This window comes from Mustelus asterias, chromosome 4 (assembly GCF_964213995.1).
Source record: "Mustelus asterias chromosome 4, sMusAst1.hap1.1, whole genome shotgun sequence".
NCBI classification, from domain to species: Eukaryota; Metazoa; Chordata; class Chondrichthyes; order Carcharhiniformes; family Triakidae; genus Mustelus; species Mustelus asterias.
Window position 1 is genome coordinate 126104110 of NC_135804.1, and position 15034 is coordinate 126119143.

Genomic DNA, 15034 nt, shown 5'->3' on the forward strand with positions numbered 1-15034 from the left:
CAGGCGGGAAGGTACAAAGTGGGTGTGTGTTTGAGGCGGGGGGTGGGGGGGGGGGGGGGGTGGGGGAAGGGGGGCGGGGTGCGGGGAGTGCACCCAATGTGCACAGGGTGCTTTCTTAAGGAGGTAACCCCTTCCTTCCTATCCCTTCACTAAACCTGGTGAGAAAACCGCCCACTTTAGTCCGTTTCCTGCCAGCCAGTGTATTGTGGTCAGCAATAATTGGCCACCTAAGGACCTCACTAGGCCTAAGGGTAGGTGGGTTAGTGGGTGCCTTATTCCCTCTAACCACCCCCGTTTTAATCTGACAGAGTTGGGGATGGGTGGCCAAATTCCTATTTTACACATCCGCTCCCCATCGCAAACACATTGATGAGGCAAAGCTGTAACATCAAGCACAATGCCACCATCCAATACTTGCCAACTTGAATCCTGTAGCACGTGTAAGTTGACAGGAAAGTCTGGGCTGACCACTGGAACGCCAGTCCTCTGAGACATTCTTTGAGATGTTGCTTTATATTGGTAGTTAAGTACTATCTGTATCTATAATTAATAGAGGAAATCCGTTGTCTGTTCTGTCAGCTAGAACTATCGGCTGTTCAAGATTTGCATAAGGGGCACTGAAATGAATGATCAAGTGGCATGGGATAGTGGAACGCTGCTGTCTTAGCAAAAAAAGTTTATTTATTAGTGTCAAAAGTAGGCTTACATCAACACTGCAATGAAGTAACTGCGAAAATCCCCTAGTCATCACACTCTCATGTCTATTCGGGTACACTGAGGGAGAATTTAGTATGGCCACTGCACCTAACCAGCACATCTTTCAGACTGTGGGAGGAAACCGGAGCACCCCGAGGAAACCCACGCAGACACGGGGAGAACATGCAGATTCTGCACAGCCAGTGACCCAAGCCGGGAATCATTCCAGGTCCCTGGAGCTGTGAGGCAGCAGTGCTAACCACTGCGCCACCATGCCTCCCAACTCTGCCAACACGCCGCCCATACTAGGACACAGTCTGCCAAAACAAAATGAACTTCTGACCTTTACCAAAATAACATATTGCTAATATTCCCAGGTGAGCATTGGGCTGACGGTCATGAATACAGGTTGTATCGAAAGGCTTTGAAAGTGTTAGTGGGATCAGCAGCCTTGCAACTGTCTGTCAAAGGTTTAAAATTGCATTCAAAGCAGTTAGACCAAGCAATGAATGGCAGAAGCTTTTGTATTGTTTAAGCTTTGGGGCCGGAATTCTCCAGCCGTTCAAGTTGGCGGAATTCTCTGGTCCCACCGGCAGCACACCCCCACCTGTGGGTTTCCCGCCGGCATGAGGTGACGTCAATGGAAATTCCCATTGACAGCGGTGGAACCAGAGAATCCCTCTGCTAGCAAACAATGAGCCACCGCTTGCCGGTGGGAAGCACACAGCTGGGAGGCCAGAGAATTTTACCCCAGATGTTCCCTCCGCTGTCAATGGCTTTGATTTGATTTATCATTGTCACATGTATAATGCTGAATATCAGGAACGACCATACCCTTGGAACAGGAAATCCCCCGGAAATGGCAAGGGCAGCAGGGAATCAGGACAGCAACGTCCAAAGAAATTTATGCCTCCACAAACTGGCAGGCAGGTCTATTTCAGGCAGGGTTGCCAACCATGATTCTGGGCAGAATCTTCCAGCCCCGACTGCCACCGGGACTGTCTGGTCCCACCGAGGTCGTTCCCGCCATCCCCCGCCCCCCCCCAATGGCATGTTATCCAGCATGGCGAGTCAGCCATGAAAAAGTCCGGAGACTGGTGGGATCAGTTAATCCCATTGGTAGCCAATGTCTCACTGTATCAGCTGTGGTAAAACTCGCCATGGAGAGATGGGCACTGAAAAATCCTGGCTGAACTGTATTCCTGGATGTTGCATTACACGCTCCAAGTAACATGGCCATCATTTTAACGCACTGCCTTCCTATGCCAGTTGGAAAGTAAAGACTCATTACCCAATTGAATGATGCTTGACTGCCAGCCCGTGTTTTTTCCCCATTTTCAATATTTTTATATCTGATGGAGGGTAATATTTAAAGAAAAAGACGAAAACATTTTTTTAAGTACCCGATGATTTTTTCCAAGATTGCACATGGCAGTGTCCTGGAGATTGATCTCTGATTCGTGGAGATTCCAGGGTAATCCTGGAGAGTTGGCAACCCTAGATTTAGGCCAGAAAACCTAGGCCCAAGCCTTAGAAACCATAGAAACCCGACAGTGCAGAAGGAGGCCATTCGGCCCATCGAGTCTGCACCGACCACAATCCCACCCAGGCCCTACCCCCACATATTTATCCGCTAATCCCTCTAACTACGCATCTCAGGGACAATTTTAACCTGGTCAATCAACCTAACCTGCACATCTTCTGAAGTCTTTACTATTTTGTGACTAATTGAAGTTCGTAACAACACGGTATCAGAATTGGAAATAGCACATAATGAAGGAGGTTTGGAAAAAAAAAAGTTAACTTTGAATAGTTACATGAACTTACCGAGGAAGAAGATGAGATTTTACTTGATAAAATCCAGACACCATGCAGGGTTGATGGCCTGTACCTTGCTGCTTTCTAGGCATGAGGCAGACATTTAACTTTGAAATTGAAAATTTAAATACTAAGCACAGGAAATTCAGTCACTATTGAGTTATCTAAATCTATTAAAATAGCCATTTCCGACATAGCTAAATTTTGTGACATCTCACCAGAAATTAGAAAAGCTTTAAAAGATTGTGGGAAAATTCCAAGATTTTATTAAGAGCTGCCACTTTAATTACTTCAGTGGGCCAATGTTTGGCAATGTTATTTGATCTGGAAGGAATTTTGCAATAATCCATGTTATGGCATTACTGTTAAAATTGATTTAGCGCTTAACTCTTCAGGTGCAAGAGAACTCCTGTTAGAATATTCAACAGTAGTAATGTTTACATTACAGTGGGGTGGCACGGTAGCACAGTGGTTAGCACTGCTGCTTCACAGCTCCAGGGACTCGGGTTCGATTTCCGGCTTGGGTCACTGTCTGTGTGGAGTTTGCACATTCGCCCCATGTCTGTGTGGGTTTCCTCCGGGTGCTCCGGTTTCCTCCCACAGTCCAAAGCTGTGCGGGTTAGGTTGATTGGCCATGCTAAATTGCCCCTTAGTGTCCCGGGATGTGTAGCTTTGAGGGATTAGCGGGTAAATATGTAGGGATATGGGGATAGGGCCTGGGTGGGATTGTGGTCGGTGCAGACTCGATGGGCCGAATGGCCTCTTTCTGCACTCTAGGGTTTCTGTGATTCTAATGAGTTATCACTCATCAAATCATACATTTGTTTTGATCCCAGATTAATTTTCAGTCAATGCACTCTGGCAAGGGTCTTTGCTGATCAGATTTCAAGCTGTCATGAGCTTTCACACAAGAGTTGTGGTGTTTTGGGGAGTGGGGGTGAGTGGTGGGTTGGTGCCAGCAGGCAGGGCATCATTTCATTCAAGATGGCTACTTTGAGTGGCAGCCTTATTCTGTCTTGTAAGATGATGGTTTGGGCTGTGGTGGGCAACTCCGTAAGAAAGACCAGCTGGTGTGGTTCAGCAGCCTCACTCTGGTGAGACATCTCTGCTGTATTTACTACAGAGGAAGACCGTGGGCCGAGGAGGTACATGACTCACTGGTCTCTTCTTTCTCTGAGCCCTCTTCTCGAACACCTGAGCTTTATGTTTCTGCTCACCTCTCCCGCTGCCCTTCCAAATAGCCATCCTCCAGACGTGACGGCTTCACATTGGCAGCTGCCTGTGCCAGTCTCCACCATCTACATATCTTGCTTGCAGGTATCTGTGTAGTTGAGGTATGGGCACCCAGTGGGTGGTAATTCAGTTCACTTGACATAAGGGCCAGAATTTTCTGGCGGTTCACATTCTGGTCCTTCTGATGGCACACCCCCACCCTGGGTTTTCCGGTAGTGAGGGGTGCATTCAATGGAAAACCCCGTTAATAACGGTGGGGCCAGTAGATGCCTCTGCCAGCTAATGGCGGGCCACCTCTCCCATCGCAAAACACGCGGTGGGTTGTCCAGAAAATCCCGTGCAAGGGCTTTGGGTATGCGGCTATCAACCATCCAATGAGAGTGGCAGAACTAGTGCAGATGGCATTGGTTTAGGGATGAGTGTATGCTGGTGTACTCATTCTCCAGGACCTATTGAGTTGATGGCCTGGTTCTGTTAAGAGGATACATATGAGACAGGGAAGAACGCTGAGGATGCAGGATTGGTATTCTCTCATTTTGGTGTTCTCGGTCAAATTGCTGTTCTACACTCACTTTCTCAGCTTTGGTTGGTTTCCATGATTAACAATTTCATTTTGATTGGCAACTTGGTAAATCAATCCTCAACATAGAGGGCCAGAGGCAGCCCTGATGTGGAAGCGGCCACTTCATTTTCAGTCACTGAATCTTATTTGAATTGACTGATAACTGGGAGAAGCTGCAGTGGTCCCTGGCTCCACAGCACTTCTTCTTCTGTTGGAAGCTACCTGTTGTGATCAGCCCCCTCCCACCTTCCTACCCTGCCCCCCACCCTTCCCAGGACTAACCTCAGAGCCACTACAAAGAGGCAACTGGCCAGAAATTTGATTGTTCTGTCAGGTGAGCTGACAGGTTTTAACAGATTACCGTTGAGTGTTTGAGTTGAAGCTCACAGGCCCTCTCAAGATTCATGAGCCATTGTCTTCAAGTACTGGGATCTCCTATGTTTCCCTTTGCTGTTTGATAACCAAGTTAAATGGATTTCTAGGCCTGGGTATCTAACATGTATCTCAGGCTTTTCATGTTTCGCCTTTTCTGTGAATCCTCGGACCTCAAACACAAGATTTCATGGGAACAAAGTAAGAGCAAGCTAAAATGTCAGTGAACTCTGAGTGACCTTTCACAACACATTTTTAGAAGATGAGCAAAGCCTAGCATGTCATTGACAGCCTGAATAACAATGTTATTATGCTGAACTAACACAGCCAAAGTCAACAAATAACACTCTGTGCCTATAAAATGGTGCAACTTATTAAAGTTCTTCAAGTTGAAGTTTATTTATTAGTCACAAGTAAGGCTTACATTAACGTTGCAATGACGTTACTGTGAAGTTCCCCACATGAGCTGTTGAATAATAGACATTGTACTAAAAACTCTGGCTAAATAATTTTAAGGGAGATATTTACATGGCTATGGGGTAAGAATAGGGACGTGGGACTAATTCAATGGATCTTTCAAAGGGCCAGCACAGACACAAAGGGCTGAATGGCCTTGTTGTGGGAAAATCACCACTCGGAGTCAGATTTAAAGATTCAACATGCAGTTTATCGGACAAAGCTTTGGGAGAAGCGCTGGGCTCTCCGCAGTGCACGCAGTCACCTTCTCAACTTTAAAATGGCAGCTGAGCTTCTTTTATACATTTTCAAATAGTGGACAAGTACAGACATTAGCAGTTATCACATCGTTATACATTTATGCCCCCCCATCAACGACTGATCTCGTTTCCAAAACTCATTGTTTTGGTTCTGCTTTATCTCAAGTTAAGGTGATCATCTGGGTCTCAAGGTCTGATTTATTTCCTGTAGTAATTAGACACTAACAGGATTTAACTCGTTGTGCAATGTCTGTGCCTAAGTCAGCACATCTTAATGTATTTTCACAGAGTCTATTTTGTGCCAGGTAACCATCTTGTATCTTTTAATTTCAATTTTACTCCAACAGCCTCCTTTTGTGCTGTATAACCTGTTGAAGTAGTGTAATGCTCCTTTTCTTACAAGGTAGCTCTTTGTAATGATGCATGTTCACAAAAGGCAGTTATTAATAAGAAAAAACTGTACAGAGGTCAGCAGACCCATGTCTGTCCTAGAGTAGCCCACCCAGCTGCTCTACTCCCTATAGGTCCTCTACAGGTCTTCAGACTGTCTTCTGCCTGAGAGAGGGTTCCACCCTCTGGGGTGATCACCCACCCTCAGTCCCAATTTGTACCCAAGCCAGGTTACCCTCTTCTGCTATGTTACCCTTAAAGGGGCAATCACCACAGTCTTCAATCAGTGTGTGTCACCAAGAGAGCTCTATTTATTGTCCATTTCCACTAGGAATTTATTCTGATTATTTTTTTCATCAAAATAGATTTTTTAAGATAATGAAATATTCCACGATAAAACCCTTCATAACATCGTTCATTAACCTCGGCAAACTACACCCTAAATACAAAAAATTGACTTCTCAAGAGCCAGATTTACCTTTCTAATCCCCGCCATTGCTATCTGCACACCAGCTAAGGGAGTGGTGCAAAGTTCAGGAAACATACCTGGCCATCACCAAGATTGACAATGGCCATGTCAAGTAAAAATCTAGTTCATTTAACGATACGATGACTAATTAAAGTAACTGGTAAAAATTGATAGGGATATTGTTAAAATGAAATCATGAAAATTGTAAAATCTCTCTTGAGAGTTAAGTAATAGATATGAATGTGTCCCTAATACAGTCAAATGTGGAACTGAAAATGAAATTATCTGCAGTATTGCTTAATAATAGATTTCTTAGAAGGACAAAGTCCTTCTTGATCAAAGATAGCTTTTGCACTTTGATAATTCTGGTTTTCTAGGTAATAAAAGGCATTGCATTAGTGATTCATTCTCCTGGTTTTGATGTTATCCTTCTTATGTATGTTGAGGGACTTGCCCAGTTGGGCGACAGGGTGAAGGGAGAAGGGAGTGCAGTCACCAGTGCGGGAAAGAGGCTTCGGGCCTAGTTTCAGGGACGGGAAAGCCCCTGCCAGCAGCAAGGAAAAATGGCGGGAACATTTAGCATGTTAGGTGCTTTTAAAGTAAAGTAAAAAAAAGTTAAAAGTAAAGTTTATTTATTAGTCATAAGTAAGGCTTACATTAGCACTGCAATGAAGTTACTGTGACATTCCCCTAGTCACCACACTCCAGCATCTGTTCAGTTCAATGCATCTAATTAGCATGTCTTTCAGACTGTGGGAGGAAACCAGAGCACCCAGAGTAAACCCACACAGACATGGGGAGAACATGCAAACTCCACACAGACAGTGATCCAAGCCAGGAATTGAACTTGGGTCTCTGGTGCCATGAGGCAGCAGTGCTAACCACTATGCTACGAGGAAACCAAGTTGTGGATGGCCTACATTGAACTGTTTAGTATGTTTTTGACAGCGAATCGTGAGGTGGATGACCTCATCGTGCCTGTCTTTCTTAGCATGGCTGGAGGAAAGACATCCGGCGTTCTGAGGAGTTTACTGTAGCCAGAGAAACCGACTGAGAAATCTTTCCAGGAGTTGTGTGCTGTATTGGAGGGGCATTCTGCAACAAAATCACCGCTGATTGCAGAGTGTTTGTGTTTTTACAGTCAGGACCAGTTGGAGGGCAGGATCATCACTAAATTCATGGCTACCCTCAAGAGCCTTGTGGGGCATTGTGAATTTGGGACTTTCTTTCAGGATGCACGATGGGACTGGCTTGTGCGTGGCTTTCAACAGGAAGCAACTCAGTGAAGGCTGCTGGCAGAGCTGCAACTGAAATTTAAGAAGGCTCTTGAAATTGTGATCTCAATTGAACTGGCTGCCAATGAGGCAGCACAGGTTGAGCACTAGCACAAGGCTGCACAAGTTGGCAGAGGTGCCAAGGAGTCAGTCACAGTCCAAGGAATGCCGCCTGTGTGGCCGAGTGGATTACACGGGAGCCCAGTTGCTGGATGAGGGGAGCTCAGTGCTGGAACTGTCGGAAAATGGGCCACATTGCCCGAAACTGCAGAACACCAGTGCCCCAGGATAATGCAAAGTCAAAGTAATCGGGGCCAAAACCAAGGAGGAAGTGGCATGTGGCCAGTGTAGATGAGGACAAGGAGTCTGTGGAGTCTACGGATGGAACAGAGCAGACTGAGAAGATGCAGTTGAAGTTAAACATCCTGTTTGTGCGAGAAGTAGACCAGTTCTGGGCAATGTCCTAAGTGGAAGGGAAACTAGTGAAAAAGGAGATAGACACAGGGCTGCAGCGTTGTTGATCCCAGGATCAATATATAAGTGAAAGGTGAGTCATCTACCCCTGAAGCCATCAACCTTCATTCTGAAGACACATACGTAACAGCTGGTCCTTCTTCAGGGCGATGTTTCAGCCAGAGTACAGCTGAAGGACCGGTGCACGCAATTATCTTTCGATATCATTAAGGGTGACTACCCCACGTTGTCCGGACAATTCTGGCTGAAACAATTGTAATTGAAAAGAGAGGTGATAAACAGATTAATGGAGTCTTGTTCGAGCCTGAACAATATTTTGGAGAGATACAAGAATGTGTTCAGTCGAATCCTTGGTGAGATTGAAGGAGTGAAAGTGAGCCTACGGCTGAAGCTGGGTACATGTCCAAAGAGCATGAAGGCACATTCAGTACCATGCACAATTAGACCCAACGCGGAGGCCGAGCTTGAGAGATTAGTATGTTTGGGGGTACTGGAGCCAGTTATAATGAGCGAGTGGGTCACGTCCATTGTTCCTGTCATGAAGACCGATGGCTCTGTGAGGCTAGGTGGGGATTTTAAAATCACAGTAAACCCTGACCTATGTACGGATCAGTATCTGTTGCCCCTTATCAAAGTGGCCTTGCTGGCAGTCAGAAATTTACCAAAATGGATCTCTCCTAGGCCCATCTACAGGTGGGGGTGGCCGAAGACTCACAGCAACCATTAACCATCATTACCCAAAAAGGGTTGTTCCATTACAAATGGTTGCCTTTTGGGATCATGTCGGCCCCGGCCTTATTTCAAAGAGCCATGGACCAGATATTGAACGGTCTCCTGCGGGTCTAAGATACCTGGATGACATCCTGGTAATGGGTTCCATAGATGCGGAATACTTGTGGAACTTCGAAGAGAGGTTGAAGAGACTGCAGGAACATGGGCAACAGATGAGGAAAGAGAAGTGTGAGTTTTTCAGGGACTCTGCATTTAGGATACATTATCGATAGAGAAGGGTTGCATAAAGCGCTGAAGAAGATGGGGGTCATAAAGAAGGTGCCAAGACCTGAAAATGTGTTCCAGTTGAGGTCCTTCCTGGGATTAATTAACTGTTGTGGCGAATAGTGCCTAACTAGTGACAGTACTGAAACCAGGTTATTGATGAAGGGACAGGTGTGGAAGTGGGCACCAGAGTGTGAGAAGGCTGACCAGGCAGCGAAGAAGGCATTACAGGACTCTGGGGTCTTAGTTTACTTTGGTCCAAGATTACCTCTGCAGCTGGCCTGTAATGCCTCGCCGAATGGTGTGGGAGCAGTGCTGTCTCACCTGATGGCAAATGGGGAAGACAGGCCTATTGCATTCATGTCTAAGTCACTTTCTAAAGCGGGAGAAAAGTACACGCAAGTAGAGAAGGAGGCACTAAGCATCATTTTTGGTATTATCAAATTTCACCACTATCTGTATGGCAGGCAGTTTGTCTTACTGATGGACCATAGACCACTGACTACAATTTTGGGACCTCACTCAGGGATTCCATCTTTGGCCGCAGCTTGATAACAGCAATGGGCAGTGATATTAACAAGCCACTCGTACAAGATTTGCTACCGCCAGTCAGAACAACATGCAAATGCGGATGCATTATCCAGGCTGCCATTGCCTTGTGCTAAAGAGACCCTGGACAAGACTATCCAAATCGTGTACTTTTCACAAGACGATAAGGTCGCAATTACAGATGCTCAGGTGAAAAGTTCCACATGGAGGATCCCATATTTAGTCAGGTGGTAGCCCTCATCTGCAAAGGAAGAACAAGGTGACAGGAGAATCCTGAACTGATACCATAATTAAGCTGTCAGTGGGAATTGTTGGTGCAGGATGGGTGTTTGCAGTGGGGCATGTGGGTTGTCATTTCCCCTCCCTTCAGGAGAAAGGTGCTGGAGCGACTGCACCAAGGACACCCAGGGATGGTGCGAATGTAAGTGATGGCCCGCAGTTACGTATGGTGGCCAAAAGTGGATGCAAGCATTGAAGAGAAAGTAGTCTTTTGTGTATTGTGTTGCAAAATTCATAAGACGCCATCTGCATCACCATTGCACCCATGGGAATGGCCAAAGGAGCCTTGGGAACAGGTCCATGTAGATTTTGTGGGCCGGTGGAAGGCCATATGTTACTGCTGGCCGTCGATGCACACTCAAAGTGGCTGGAAGTGATATGTATCGGAATATAGGAACATAGGAACATTGGAATTAGGAGCAGAAGTAGGCAAATTCAACCCTTTGAACCTGCTCCGCCATTCAACCAGATCATGGTTGATCTCTCCCTGGTCTCAAATCGATCTCCCCATCTTTTCCCCATATTCGCTTATCCCTTTTTTCATTGAAAATATATCTACCTCCTTCTTGAAACCATTCAATGATTCAGAGTCCACCGCGCTGTGGGGCAGCGAGTTCCACAAATTCACCACCCTTTGCGAGAAATCGTTCCTCCTCATCTCAGTTTTAAATCTACCACCTCTCAACCTATAGCTGTGATCTCTTGTTCGAGATTGCCCCATAAGTGGGAACATGTGGTCGACATTTACTTTATCAATCCTTTTCAGATTTTATATAGTTCGATCAGATCCCCTCTCATCCTTCTAAACTCCAGCGAGTATAAGCCCAAACTGTTTCATCTCTCCTCTCCCTTTCATCTCTGGAATCAATCTGGTGAACCTCCTCTGAACTGCCTCCAATGCCATCACATCCTTCCTCAAATAAGGAGACCAAAACTGGACACAATACTCCAGTATTGATGTGGTCAATAAGATGTAGTCTCACCAACACCCTATACAATTGCAACAACACTTTGCTACCTTTATACTCCAATCCCTTTGCAATAAATGCCAACATCCCAGTTGTCTTTTTTATTACATGATGCACCTGCATACCAACCTTTTGCGATTCATGAACAGACACCCAGATCCCTCTGCCCGGACGTATTTTGAATTTGCTTTCCATTTAGATTTTAATTTGCCTTTCTATTTTATCTGCCAAAATGGACAACCTCACACTTATTCACAGTAAACTCCACCTGCCAAATTTTGGCCCATTCTCCTGGCCTATCTATATCCATCTGTAAAATCTTTATATCCTCTTCACTGCCTGCTTTACCTCCTATTTTAGTATCATCTGCAAACTCTATCCCTGTTTGCAGATCATTTATATAGATTGTAAACAGTTGAGGTCTGAGGACTGACTCCTGTGGCACCCCGCTAGTTACATATTGACAGCCAGAGAAGGACCCATTTATCCTGAGCCTCTGCTTTCTGTCAGTCAGCCAATCCTCAATCCAACCTAGTACTCTACCCCAATCCCCTGCGATCTCACTTGGTTCAGTCTTTTATGCAGCACCTTGTCAAACGCCTTCTGGAAATTCAGATATACCACATCTACAGGTTCGCCAATATCCACCTTGCTGGTTATGTCCTCAAAGAACTCAAGCAAGTTTGTCAACAATGGCTTAAAAACCATCCTGACAATGGTGGATTGGCTTTGCCTTTCCCAATAGTCTTCATCTCCTCCTTAATGAGTGAAGTTGGCGACCAAAGAAACAACCCTCGACAAGCAGATCGCCAGACACCCAGGGTCACATGACCCATTCCCTTAAAGGGGCTAGGCCCCCAACATACATTACACTCTCTGAAACAACAATCCCCCAACACAGCATCAGTAATCTAACTTATTTACATACAATTAGTAACAACAATATACAAACATCTTTTGACAGAATTTACCCGATGCAATGTGATGGAAACACTATTATTTACATAATGATCACATTTTCTCTTTTTTGTTTTCTCACCCATACACCTATACTACACTGACATGATCAATCTGTCTGGGGGATGACGGTTCCGTGGCAGTTGCCTCCTTGGAGTTGAAACCGGCCATTGGTTCATCTCCAGCAATCGTGGCCTTGGCGAAGCCCCCACCTGTGAACCCTCTTCCCGTACCTCTTCCTGCCCGCCGTCGGACGCCAGTGTCGACTCCCCAGTTTCCTCACTAGGAGTAGTTATTGGTTTCATGCCTCCCTTTCCTGGTACCCCCACTGACGTGCAGCCTGGAACGCCTCTGAAGTTGTGGATGAGGTTCCCACCCCCTGATATGGGGCCACAAGTAAGAGTTGGAGTGTGAAGCAAGTGAGACCTGCAAATAAATACCTGAGTTCCCTGACATCTGTCTGTGGAGTCAGTTCTTGGGATACACCCCAGTAGTAGAATATACATCAACCCTGTGTATTATTTATCGAGAAGGAGTGTAGGCTGGCGAAAACAAATCTGTTCTTTCACGTCAAAAATAATAGCTTAAGAAGTTGTTAATGTTTATACACTGAATTGCAGAAAACCTGGAGACTTGTTCGACAGCTTAAAGCACCAACACATGTCATAGATTTCTTAACAATGTCTGATATGTCCTCTCCAGTTTGTAGACACACATCCAGTGTAATGCAAATAGACTGGTAAAGAATCATCTCTGGCAGTATTGGACTTAATGGGCGGAATTTTATTGGTATATCCGCTCAAGATTTGTACGATCCTGCCCTTGGCCAACAGAGAATGCCATTCTCCAATCCTCGCCCGCCCCCCTAGAATTGAGGCGAGCGTGCCAGTAAAATTGCGGCCAATGGCTGGAATTTTCCAATCTGCCTCTCTTACAGTGGCAAGCAATGAATTGTTACACTGGAGCATGGTCCAGTTTTATGATGCACCCATTGTCCTTGGGAGCGGGTGGGTGATGGACGGTATACTTGAACATTTATGCCAGAGTCAGACTGATTCAAATCCCATTGCATTAGATGGAGTCAGACTGGTGGAAACAGGTGAAGCTCGATGTGCAGATTCGACCATGGAAGAGTAAAACTGAATTTGGTGGATTCATTTGGATAGTCAGGGTATACCTTTGGAGAGGTAAGGTGTTCGTTTGAATCTGGTCCGGGGTCATAGCGCAGCTTTTTCAAAACAATTGTTTATGTGATGTAGGTGTCACTGGCAAGGCCAACATTTATTGCCCATCCCTAATTGCCTTTGAACTAAATGGCTTGCAAGGCCATTTCAGAGGGCAGTTAAGAGTCAACTACATTGCTGTGGGTATGGAGTCACATGTAGACTAGACCAGGTGTGGATAACAGGGTTTCCTTCCCTGAATGACATTAGTGAACCAGATGGTTTTTTAAATGACAATCGACAATGTTGTCATGGTCCTGATGTCATGGTTTAATTCCAGATTTTTGTTGAATTCAAATTCCACCATCTGCGGTGGTGGGATTTGAACCTGGGTCCGCAGAGGATTGCCCTGAGTCACTGATTGCTAGTCCAATGAAAATACCATGACACCACCGCCTCCCCAAGCAAAAGGAGAGCAGGAAATGGCAGCAAGGCCATCTAACCCATCCACACTCACGGACCAGAATTTTACGTTGCTCATGCAGGAGCCCGCTTGACCCAGAAACAGGTGAGAACATCAGGTGAGAAGCAGGCACATGTCATCTCACACTTCTGCAATATATCAGTCAGCATGTACGTGCAGGAGCTGGAGGTGCACCCGTCGCCGCTGACAATTCAGCAGGCAATTAAGCCTTTTAGGGAGTCAACTAAACTTGATTTTCCATGGTCCATTCATTTATGCTTGATGGTTGGGCCAATTGGCCAGGTGGCCTTACACATTTGCTGCAAACTCAATTCAGGGTGGGTGAGATGTCGGGGTGAAATAAAATTGAAAAAGGAATCTGGGGACTGAGGCTTTCTGCATTCAGGTGTTTGAATTGCTGGACACCATTCCCTCACATTTTTCATCACATTTAAGGTGTAGAGGTCTGCAGTTCCCTGAGACAGCTCCACAACAACTGTCTACCTTGAGGGAACCCATTAGAAGGGTCTTTTCTTGGCATTCACCCTCTTCCCAGTCCCACTCAGCAATATGGAGCCTTTCTCAGTACACAGAATCACTGAATCACCGAATACTAGAGTGCAGAAGAGGCCATTCGGCCCATCGAGTCTACACTGATGCATGAAAGGCCCTGACCTGCCCACCTAATCCCACTTGCCAGCACTTGGCCCATAGCCTTGAATGTTATGGCGTGCCAAGTACTCATCCAGGTACTTTGTAAAGGGTGTGAGGCATCCCGCCTCCACCACCCTCCCAGACAGTGCATTCCAGACCGTCACCACCCCTGGGTAAAAAAGCCTTTCCTCAAATCCATCCTAAACCTCCCACGTTTCACTTTGGCTGCCCATTAATTGGCCAGCCAGGGTGAAATTGCATTCCGGGGCCAATCGTGGCCAGAAGCACATTTTATGTCTGTTTCCCAGTCTACCGAGTGCAGTCTCTTGTCAAACACAAATTGCTGGCCATGGTGGCTGGAGCTTCATTGTTCTAATTTGATTCTTATTCGCTGAATAAGAGAGGAAGCTGGATCCAGTCTGTCTTTAACATGGGGTTATAAACAAAACACAGAAAACATGGATTCAGACTCCCATTACCTCTCCCTCCCCATGCCCCACGGGTAGAAGCCGCTTTTATATATACACAAAAATGATGCCCTCACCTTTCCCCAATTAGTAACAGCTACTCTCACTTACAACTCGAGCGTGAAATTCATTGTGACAGGATTGCAACATTAACATTGTAACATGAACACTCCCTACTCCATTAATCTCCAACTCCCATTCCTTCACACATTCTGACCTGTAGCCATTTAATCTCCATACTAATTGAGTTCAAATTGCAAACCTTTATATTAAACCAACAATTTGACCACTTTCTCTACAGCCGACCACAGGAAACCTTTCCTCCATGCTTGAAAAAGATGTCATTTGCGGATATGAGGCATCCATATTCAATTCTGCAAGCCATCACTTGAAGACGTAATACCGAGAATTTTAATTTTGCAGCTTTGCCAAAGCTTCCTTTAATAGAAAACATTGTGATTTGTAAGATTCCCTTGACGTAATGCAAAGACTTATGCTGGGGGTTTCCAATCCTGCCGTGGGACCTGCAGAATC